General features: G+C 36.8%; 1 long non-coding RNA gene across 1 annotated transcript; it reads right to left on the bottom strand.

The window, feature by feature from the left end:
• Window positions 1-583: 583 nt before the first annotated feature.
• LOC307049896 lies at window positions 584-8858 on the bottom strand. The gene is made up of 4 exons (XR_013810770.1): window positions 7281-8858; window positions 1909-2074; window positions 1421-1547; window positions 584-713 (listed from the first exon to the last, which is right to left on the bottom strand). It is a non-coding gene; the product is annotated as an uncharacterized lncRNA (long non-coding RNA).
• Window positions 8859-10021: the final 1163 nt, after the last annotated feature.

The following is a 10021-nucleotide window of genomic DNA, read 5'->3' as shown; positions in this document are numbered from 1 at the left end:
AATGGTTCTTTTGGTAGATGGAACTGGAAAAAAATGACTCATAATATGAGGAAAAATAATATTGGATCCCTGTAGTATATCACATACCAAAACGATTTCTCATGGGTCAAAGATTTAAACATGAAAGACAAAAGTATAAAATTAATAGAAATCAATGTAAAAGATATCTTTGTAATAACTTTCCTAAGGCCCCTAAACCCAAATCACAATAAAACAATTAATGTATTTCACTGTATTAAAAATAAAGATTTCTGACCAACTAGACAATAGAGACATAGTTAATGGCATAGGTGGCAGAAAATATTGGCAACATTTAAAACCAATAAGCAATAAATATCTAGACTATGTAAGGAACCCCTGCACATCAACACAAATAGATAATAAATCAAACCCTTCCTTAGAACAGAATACCTAAATTGCTAAAAGGTATATGGATAAAAATATATACAAAAGGAAACGGTTGCTTAAAGATGATGATCATGATTAGAAAAATACAATTTGGAATAATGAAATACCACTTTATGCTCACCTGATTAGGACAAATTAGAAAGCCTGGTAACATCAAGCGTTAGTGAGTGGTTGACTGACAGGAACCTTCAGGCACTGCCACTGAAAGTGCAAACTAGTACTGCTGCTTTGGAACAGCTGAGTAGAACTTCAGGAAAACAAATTATACCCTGGCCCCTGCAATCTCATTCTTGCGGGTGTTCACCCTGCAAACATGAAAAAGGCATGTGGTTACAAATAATTGGATCCCATCACCAGGGAACTGGATGACTAGAGCATTAGAGTGTGATGCATCAGTGAGAAGCAATGGCTCAGATATACTTGCAACTACAGAATAGTGCTTAAAACGTATGGCTGTTGAAAAGAAAAAAGTAAGAGATCTACAGTAGCCCACTATGCAAATTTAAAATACTTGCATAAAACATATATTTTTCAAACATCAAGTTTATCTAAGGACACATTAAATACATTAGAGCAAATGCCTGTAGCTGAGTAGTAGAGGAGTGGGAGAAGGATAGGGATGAATGTGATAATGTAAAAGTAAGAGATGGACCTTGAATAAACTAGTGATGATAATATGCCACAGTATTAGTATGATTAACTCAACTCTATCTCCCTTCAGTTAAAAAAAAGCAAAGTTAGAAGTGTTACACATTCACAATCCATTTAAGGAAAAGTCACTAGTATTGAATTGTATCTATTTGAATACAGAAAAATAATTACCATTCAAGGTTACTGTTTTATGTAAAATTTTAATATTAAAATCAACAAAATGTAGGTAGAAAATTCAGTGATATCTCAGAGTTTACATTAGTTTATTGATGCTATTATTTAAAAATTTTAAAATATAATTTTCAAGAAAATAATTGCTAAAGTTAAGTGACCCAGATATGAAATTTTGTTATACTCTTACCTTTATGTGACTTTGCTCTCTGTATCCTTTGGAAAACAAATTTATAAACTCTTCTAAAAGCTTTAAAGTCTTTGCTCCTCTAGAATATTTTCAAAGCTTATTCTTGTTAGATTTTCTTCATTTTTCTCTAAACAAATTAAACAGCAAATTATCTTGAAAAATTATAATTAGAAAACAATGTAAACCTTTTTTATTGGGTAAAATATTCATAACATAAAATCTATCATTTTACCTATTTTTAAGTGTACAGTTCAGTGGCATTGAGTACATTCACAATGATGTGCAACCATCACTATCGTTCATCTCCAGAAATTTTTTTTAATCTTTCCAATCAGAAACTTTGTCCATTAAATAATAACTCCCCATTCACCCTTTCCCTAGCATCTGGCAACCATTCTAACTTTTGTCTCTATGAATTTGAGTACTCTATCTCATGTATGTGGAATCATGCAGTATTTGCCCATTTGAGACTGGCTTATTTCACTTACATAAGTCTTCAAGGTTCATCCATGTTGTAGCATGTGTCAGAATTTCCTTCTTTCTTCAGGCTGAATAACATTACATTGTATGTACATGTATCACTTTCTTTATGCATTCATCCATTGTTGGAGACTTGGACTGCTTCTATCTTTCGGCTATTGTGGAATAATGCTGCTATAAACAGGGGTATACAAATATCTGTTTCAGTCCCTGCCTTCAATTCTTTTGGGTATATGTTTCATTATTTTCAGGAACTGGCATACATTTTCTACAGTAAACGTACCATTTTACGTACTTGCTATTTTCTGTGATTAAAAAAATTAGCTATTCTAATGAATGTGAGGTGATATCTCATTGTGGTTTTGTTTTGCATTTTCTTAATAATTAGTGATGTTGAGCATCTTTTCACATACTTGTTGGCCATTTGTTTATTTCCTTTGGAGAAATGTCTATTCAAGTCATTTGCCCATTTTTAAAAATAAATTTATTTTTTATTTATTTAGTTTTGGCTGCATTGGGTCTTTGTTGCTGCACGCGGGCTTTCCCTAGTTGTGGCGAGTGGGGGGGCTTCTCTTTTTTTTTTTTTTACATCTTTATTGGAGTATAATTGCTTTACAATGGTGTGCTAATTTCTGCTTTATAACAAAGTGAATCAGTTATACATATACATATGTTCCCGTATCTCTTCCCTCTTGCGTCTGCCTCCCTCCCACCCTCCCTATCCCACCCCTCTAGGTGGTCACAAAGCACTGAGCTGATCTCCCTGTGCTATGCGGCTGCTTCCCACTAGCTATCTATTTTACGTTTGGTAGTGTGTATATGTCCATGCCACTCTCTCGCTTTGTCACAGCTTATCCTTCCCCCTCCCCATATCCTCAAGTCCATTCTCTAGTAGGTCTGTGTCTTTATTCCTGTCTTACCCCTAGGTTCTTCATGACATTTTTTTTTTGACAGCAAGATTTACTATTTTTTCCCCTTTTCCTCTTTTTGTGAGTGTGTATGTGTATGCTTCTGTGTGAGATTTTGTCTGTATAGCTTTGCTGTCACCATTTGTCCTAGGGTTCTATCCGTCCGTTTTTCCCTCCCTCCCTCCCTCCCTCCTTCCTTCCTTCCTTCTTTTTCTCCCTTTTATTCTGAGCCGTGTGGATGAAAGGCTCTTGGTGCTGCAGCCAGGAGTCAGTGCTGTGCCTCTGAGGTGGGAGAGCCAACTTCAGGACACTGGTCCACAAGAGACCTCCCAGCTCCACATAATATCAAACGGCAAAAATCTCCCAGAGATCTCCATCTCAACACCAGCACCCAGCTTCACTCAACGACCAGCAAGCTACAGTGCTGGACACCCTATGCCAAACAACTAGCAAGACAGGAACACAACCCCACCCATTAGCAGAGAGGCTGCCTAAGATCATAATAAGTCCACAGACACCCCAAAACACACCACCAGACGTGGACCTTCCCATCAGAAAGACAAGATCCAGCCTCATCCACCAGAACACAGGCAGTATCCCCTCCACCAGGAAGCCTACACAATCCACTGAAACAACTTTAGCCACTGGGGACAAACACCAGAAACGAGAACTACGACCCTGCAGCCTGCAAAAAGGAGACCCCAAACACAGTAAGTTAAGCAAAATGAGAAGACAGAAAAACACACAGCAGATGAAGGAGAAAGATAAAAACCCACCAGACTGAACAAATGAAGGGGGCTTCTCTCTGGTTCAGTGTGCGGGCTTCTCATTGTGGTGGCTTCTCTTGTTGAGGAGCATGGGCTCTAGGTGCATGGGCTTTCAGTAGTCACAGCACGTGGGCTCAGTAGTTGTGGCTCATGGGCTCTAGGGTATATGGGCTTCAGTAGTTGTAGTGCATGGGCTCAGCAGTTGTGGCTCTCAGGCTCTAGGGCACACGGGCTCCAGGGCACATGGGCTTCAGTAGTTGTAGCACATGGGCTTAGTTGCTCTGCAGCATGTGGGATCTTCCCAGACTAGGGATCGAACCTGTGTCCCCTGCATTGGCAGGCAGATTCTTAACCTGCCAATTCTCATCATTCTTAATGATCTGTGCCACCAGGGAAGTCCCCATTTGCCCATTTTTAAATCAGGTTTTTGTTTTTGTTATTGAGTTGTAGGAGATATTTATATATTCTGGATCTTAATGCCATATCAGATATATGATTTGAAAATATTTTCTCCCATCCTGTGGATTGCCTTTTCATTCTGTTGATAGTATCCTTTGATGTAGAAAAGTTTTAAATTCTGTTGAAGTCCAGTTTATTTATTTTTTCCTTTGTTGTCTGTGCTTTTCGCATCATTTTCAAGAAATTGTCAAATCTAATGTCATGAAGCTTTCCCCATTTTAAGAGTTTTGGGGCTTCCCTGGTGGTGCAGTGGTTGAGAGTCTGCCTGCCGATGCAGCGGACACGGGTTCATGCCCCGGTCTGGGAAGATTCCATATGCCGCGGAGCGGCTGGGCCCGTGAGCCATGGCCGCTGAGCCTGTGCGTCCGGAGCCTGTGCTCCGCAATGGGAGAGGCCACAACAGTGAGAGGCCCGACTACCGCAAAAAAAAAAAAAAAAAGAGTTTTGTAGTTTTAGCACTCATGTTTACATCTTTGATCTACTTAGAATTTTTAAGTATGTGTAAGGTAAGGATCCAACTTTTTCTTTGCATGTGGATATCCAGTTTTCCCAGCACCACTTGTTGAAGAGACTGTTTTCCCCACTGAATGGTCTTGGCACCCCTGTCAAAATTCATTCGACCATATATGCAAGGGTTTATCTATGGGCTCTCTATTGTATTTGATTGGCCTATATGCCTGTCGGCATGCCAGTACCACACTGTTTTGTTTATGCAGTTCTGTGGAAAATTTTGATATCAGAAACTGTAAAACTTCCAAATTTTATCTCCTTTTTCAAGATTGTCTTGGCTATTTGGGTTCCCTTGTGGGTCCATATAAATTTTAGTATGGATTTTTCCATTTCTGCAAAAATGTAACTCAAATTTTGATAAGGATTGCATTGAATCTGTAGACCACATGGGATAATACTGACATCCTAACAGTATTATCTTCCAGTCCATGAACATGGGAAGTCTTTTCATTTATTTGTGTCTTTAATTTCTTTCTGCAATGTTTTGTAGTTTCAGTGTACAAATCTTTTGCCTTCTTGGCTAAGTTTATTGCTAAGTATTTTATTCTTTTTGTTACTATCATTAACAAAATTATTTTCTTCCTTTTCAGATTGGCCATTGTTAGTGTAGAAACACAACTGATTTTTGTGTGTTGATTTTGCATCCTTGGACTCTGCTAAATTTATTAGTTTTTCTGCATGTGGAATATTTAGGGTTTTCCACACATATAATTTGACTTTTTCCTTGCCAGTTTGGATTCCTTTTATTAATTTTTCTTTCCTAATTACTCTGGCCAGGACTTCTAGTACTATATTAAATAGAAATGGCAAGAGTCAGAATATTATCTTGTTCCTGATCTTAGAGGAAAAGCTTTCAGTCTTTCATCATTGAGTATGTTAACTGTGGACTTTTCATATATGGCTTTATCATGTTGAGTTAGTTTCCTTCTATTCCTAGTTTTTTGGGTGTTTTTAATCATGAAAAGGTATTGAATTATGTCAAATACTTTTTGTGCATCAATTGAGATGATCATGTGTTTTTTTTCTTTCATTCTGTTAATGTGGTACACTTCATTCAATAATTTTAATATGTTGAACCACACTTGCATTCCATTAATAAATACCACTTGGTCATGGTTTGTAAACCTTTAACTGTTGAATTCAGTTTTCTAGCATTTTTTGAGTATTTTTACATTAATATATACAAATGATGCTGGTCTATATTTTTCTTCCCTTGTGATGTCTTTGTCTTTGGAATCAGGGTAATACAGACTCTTAGAATGAGTGAGGAAGTGTTCACTCTTTCAATTTTTTAAGAGTTTGAATTAAGATTGATGTTAATTTTTCTTTAAATATTTGGTACAACTCACCCATGAGGCCATCTGTTCTGGGGCTTTTGTCAGGAGGTTTTTGATTACTGCTTCAGTTTCCTTGGTATTATAACTATGTTCAGATTGCCTATTTATTTACGATCACTGTTACTAGGCTTTTTCTTTCTTATTTTTAAAATTTTTTTCTTTTCTTTTTAAATGGAAGTACAATTGACTTACAATATTAGTTTCAGATTTCAACATAGTCATTTGATGTTTTTATACACTACAAATGATCACCACAATAATCTAGTTACCATCAGTCACCATATACAATTATTATATTATTGGCTATATTGCCTATGTGATACATTACATCCCTGTGACTTATTTATGACTGGAAGTTTATATGTCTGTCTTAATCTCCCTCACCTATTTAACTCAACCCCCTCCCCGCCCCCACGTCAACCACCAGTTTTTTCTCCGTATCTATGAGTCTGGTTCTGTTTTGTTATGTTTGTTCATTTATTTTGTTTCTTAGATTTCACATATAAATAAAATGGTGTATAGTATTTGTCTTTTTCTTTCTGACATTTCACTTAGCATAATACCCTCTAGGTCCATCCCTGTTGTTGCAAATGGCAAGATTGCTTTTGGTTTTATGGCTGAGTAATATTCAATTATGTGTGTGCATACACACACATATACACATCTTTATCCATTCACAAGTGAGACTCTTGTAGGCAGCATATATATATATGCATTTTGTATTTTATCCATTCAGCCACTGTGTCTTTTTTTTTTTTTTTTTTTTTTTTTTGGCTGTGTTGGGTCTTCATTTCTGTGTGAGGGCTTTCTCTAGTTGTGGCAAGTGGGGGCCACTCTTCATCGCGGTGCGCGGGCCTCTCATTATCGTGGCCTCTCTTGTCGTGGAGCACAGGCTCCAGACGCGCAGGCTCAGTAGTTGTGGCTCACGGGCCGAGTTGCTCCGCGGCATGTGGGATCTTCCCAGACCAGGGCTCGAACCCGTGTCCCCTGCATTAGCAGGCAGATTCTCAACCACTGCACCACCAGGGAAGCCCTGTGTCGTTTTTTAAATTTTTAGCTGCGTTGGGTCTTTGTTGTTGGGTGTGGGCTTCTCATTGCGGTGGCTTCTCTTGTTGCGGAGCACAGGCTCTAGGCACGTGGGCTTCAGTAGTTGTGGCATGCGGGCTCAGTAGTTGTGGCTCCTGGGCTCTAGAGCTCAGGCTCAGTAGTTGTGGCACATGGGCTTAGTTGCTCCACAGCATGTGGGATCTTCCCAGACCAGGGATCGAACCCACGTCCCCTGCATTGGCAGGCAGATTGTTAATCACTGCACCACCAGGGAAGTCCCTACTCTGTGTCTTTTCATTGAAGTACTTAGTCCATTTATACTTAAAGTAATTATTGATGCAAATGTACTTACTGTTTTCTGGTTGTTTTTGTAGTTCATTTTTGTTCCTTTCTTCTTTTGCTCTCTTCTTTTGTGATCTGACTAGTTTCCAGAGCTCCTAAAATGTTATTTTATCAGCCTTTAGTTTTTTCCAAGCTTCCTAGTCCACCATCTTGCTGATGTCACTCCTCAAAGACAATGTAAATCTTGTAAATTTTTAACAAGTGTTAATTATCAATTAGTACCATTTTCCCCTTCAATCACCTTAGCAATGGAAGGTACCTCTGGGAATTCCCAACTTCATTTCTTATTTCTAAGTAAGACTGTAATGAAATAGGTTAAAAAAAAATCTTGCCAATCTAAGCATAACCTTAGGCCCTTTGAAATTTTTCTTTCTCCATCCCAGACCTACTTGAAACCAGGTTTCTCCATATTGGTGATGCAATCTCTAAAGATAAGTAAGTAATTGTGAACATGAGTTTATAATCTACCTCTTCAGCCAACTCACGACTTGAAATTGTCATCTTGCCCTATTCAGTCTTATTCTTCCCTTTTTGCCCTATATCTAAGCCCTTCAATTTCCATTTTGGACAACTCTCTTAAGTCAGACCTGTGTGGTGCATCCTTCCTTTGCCACTCAGCCATTAAATCCAATTTTTTTTTTTTTTTTTTTTTTTTTTTAGGGGGCGGCCGCCTTTCCGGCCGCACCCCGTTATTAAATCCAATTTTGTTTTCAGACTTCTATTTGAACAGCCTAGTTTATTTTGTTTCTTACATACCTCATATCTTCATCACACTTTCATTGCTGCTATCCTATTTGATTCTTACAGTTGTTGGTCATTAAGCTTTATCCAAGGCCTTTAATGTCAATCACTTTATCCTTACTTCTGAGGCATATATGATGTGTTCTACACACTTTGGAAAAAGGAAACATAATCCTGCAGTATTATGGTTAAATTATGAAAGCGAACATATATTATCAAAACAGAACCCTTAAAAGACAAGAGAAATCCCCTGAAAGAGAAAACAATGAAACAGACCTCTTCAGTCTACCAGATCCCAAGTTCAAAAAGGAGGTAATAAAAATACTGAAGGAGTTAAGAAAGGCTATCAAAAGAAATGCAGATCATTGTAACAAGGAACTAGAAACTATAAAGATGAGCCAATTAAAATTAGAAAACTCACTTGCTGAGATGAAAGCTGAGCAAAAGGCAATAAATAGCAAACTAGATAATGCAGAAGAGTGAATAAGTGATCTGGCAGAGAGGATAATGGAAATCACCCAATCAGAAAGCAGACAGAAAGACAAATGAAAAAAAATGAAAGCAACATATGAGACCTATGGGATAATATAGAGCAAGACAATCCACACATAGTAGGGATCCCAGAAAGAGAAGAAAGAGAAAAGGGGATCGAAAATGTATTTGAAGAAACTATGGCTGAAAATTTATGAAACCTAAAGAAGGAAACATATTCAGGTACAGGAAGCACAAAGAGTCTCAAACAAGATAAACCCAAACAGACCTACACCAAGACATATTATAATTAAAATGACAAAAGTTAAAGAGAGGATTCTAAAGGCAGCATGAGAAAAACAAAGAGTTAGTTACAAGGGACCCCCATAAAGTTATCAACTGATTTCTCTAAAGAGAGAGATTATCATACTAAGTGAAGTAAGACAGAGAAAGACAAATATATGGTATCATTTATATGTGCAATCTTAAAAAATGATACAAATGAACTTATTTGCAAAACAAAAACAGACTCACAGACATAGAAAACAAACTTATGGTTGGTTACCAAAGGGGAAAGTTCAGGGCGGGGCAGGGGGGATAAATTAGGAGTTTGGGATTAGCAGATACAAACTACTATATATAAACAACATGTTCCTACTGTATAGCACAGGGAACTGTATTCAGTATTTTGTAATAAACTATAATGGAAAAGAATATGAAAATATAAAAGTATATATATATTTACATATATATAAAAGTCTATACATACATATAACTGAATCACTTTGCTGTACACCGGAAACTAACAAATCATTATAAATTAACAATATTTCTATTTTAAAAAGTGTTATACGTAGATAGGTGTACTATACATACTTATGTATTCACAAATTCTGTATATAATTCACCTTACTATATACATATTCATTTAACATTTGTTTCCCTCATTAGATTCTGAGTTGATGAAATGATGCTTGATTGGTTTACCCTTGTAAACCAAACAATTAACACTGTGCCTGGATATAATAAACACTGAATTTTAACTGAATTAATAAATGAATGGAAAAAACAAACAAACATAACCTGTTCTTCTGTCCAAATCTTAAATTTAGGGTTTCCTGTTCATATTCTCATTTCATTATACAAATACTCTCTGGGTGATTACTGAAAAATGTTTTAAAAATAATTCTAGACTTACATACAAGTTGCAAAAATAGTATGAAGACTTTCCGACATACCCATTACCATGGGGTTTATTCTAGGCTTTCCAACTTACTTACCTATAATTTCTCTCTCCAGCACTGAGAAACCTGGCTCTTACATTCCATCATTCCTGTATTTATTTGTGCAACCCCAGTATACACGTATATTCAGAATTGGTAGCCTTTACTCCTGCAAGAAACAAATTTATTGACTAGAGTTTAGTGTTTACATACATTATTTTTGTCTTGAATTTCAGTTACCAGTATAACTTGATTTTCTTCAATCAATATTGTACTTAAAGGATTATTCTTAATTAAGAAAAGCTTATAAGGCATT

The sequence above is a fragment of the Hyperoodon ampullatus genome (assembly GCF_949752795.1).
Source record: "Hyperoodon ampullatus genome assembly, chromosome: 3".
NCBI lineage: Eukaryota > Metazoa > Chordata > Mammalia > Artiodactyla > Ziphiidae > Hyperoodon > Hyperoodon ampullatus.
Note: the sequence above shows the minus strand (reverse complement) of the source record. Positions and strands in the feature narration are given on the sequence as shown.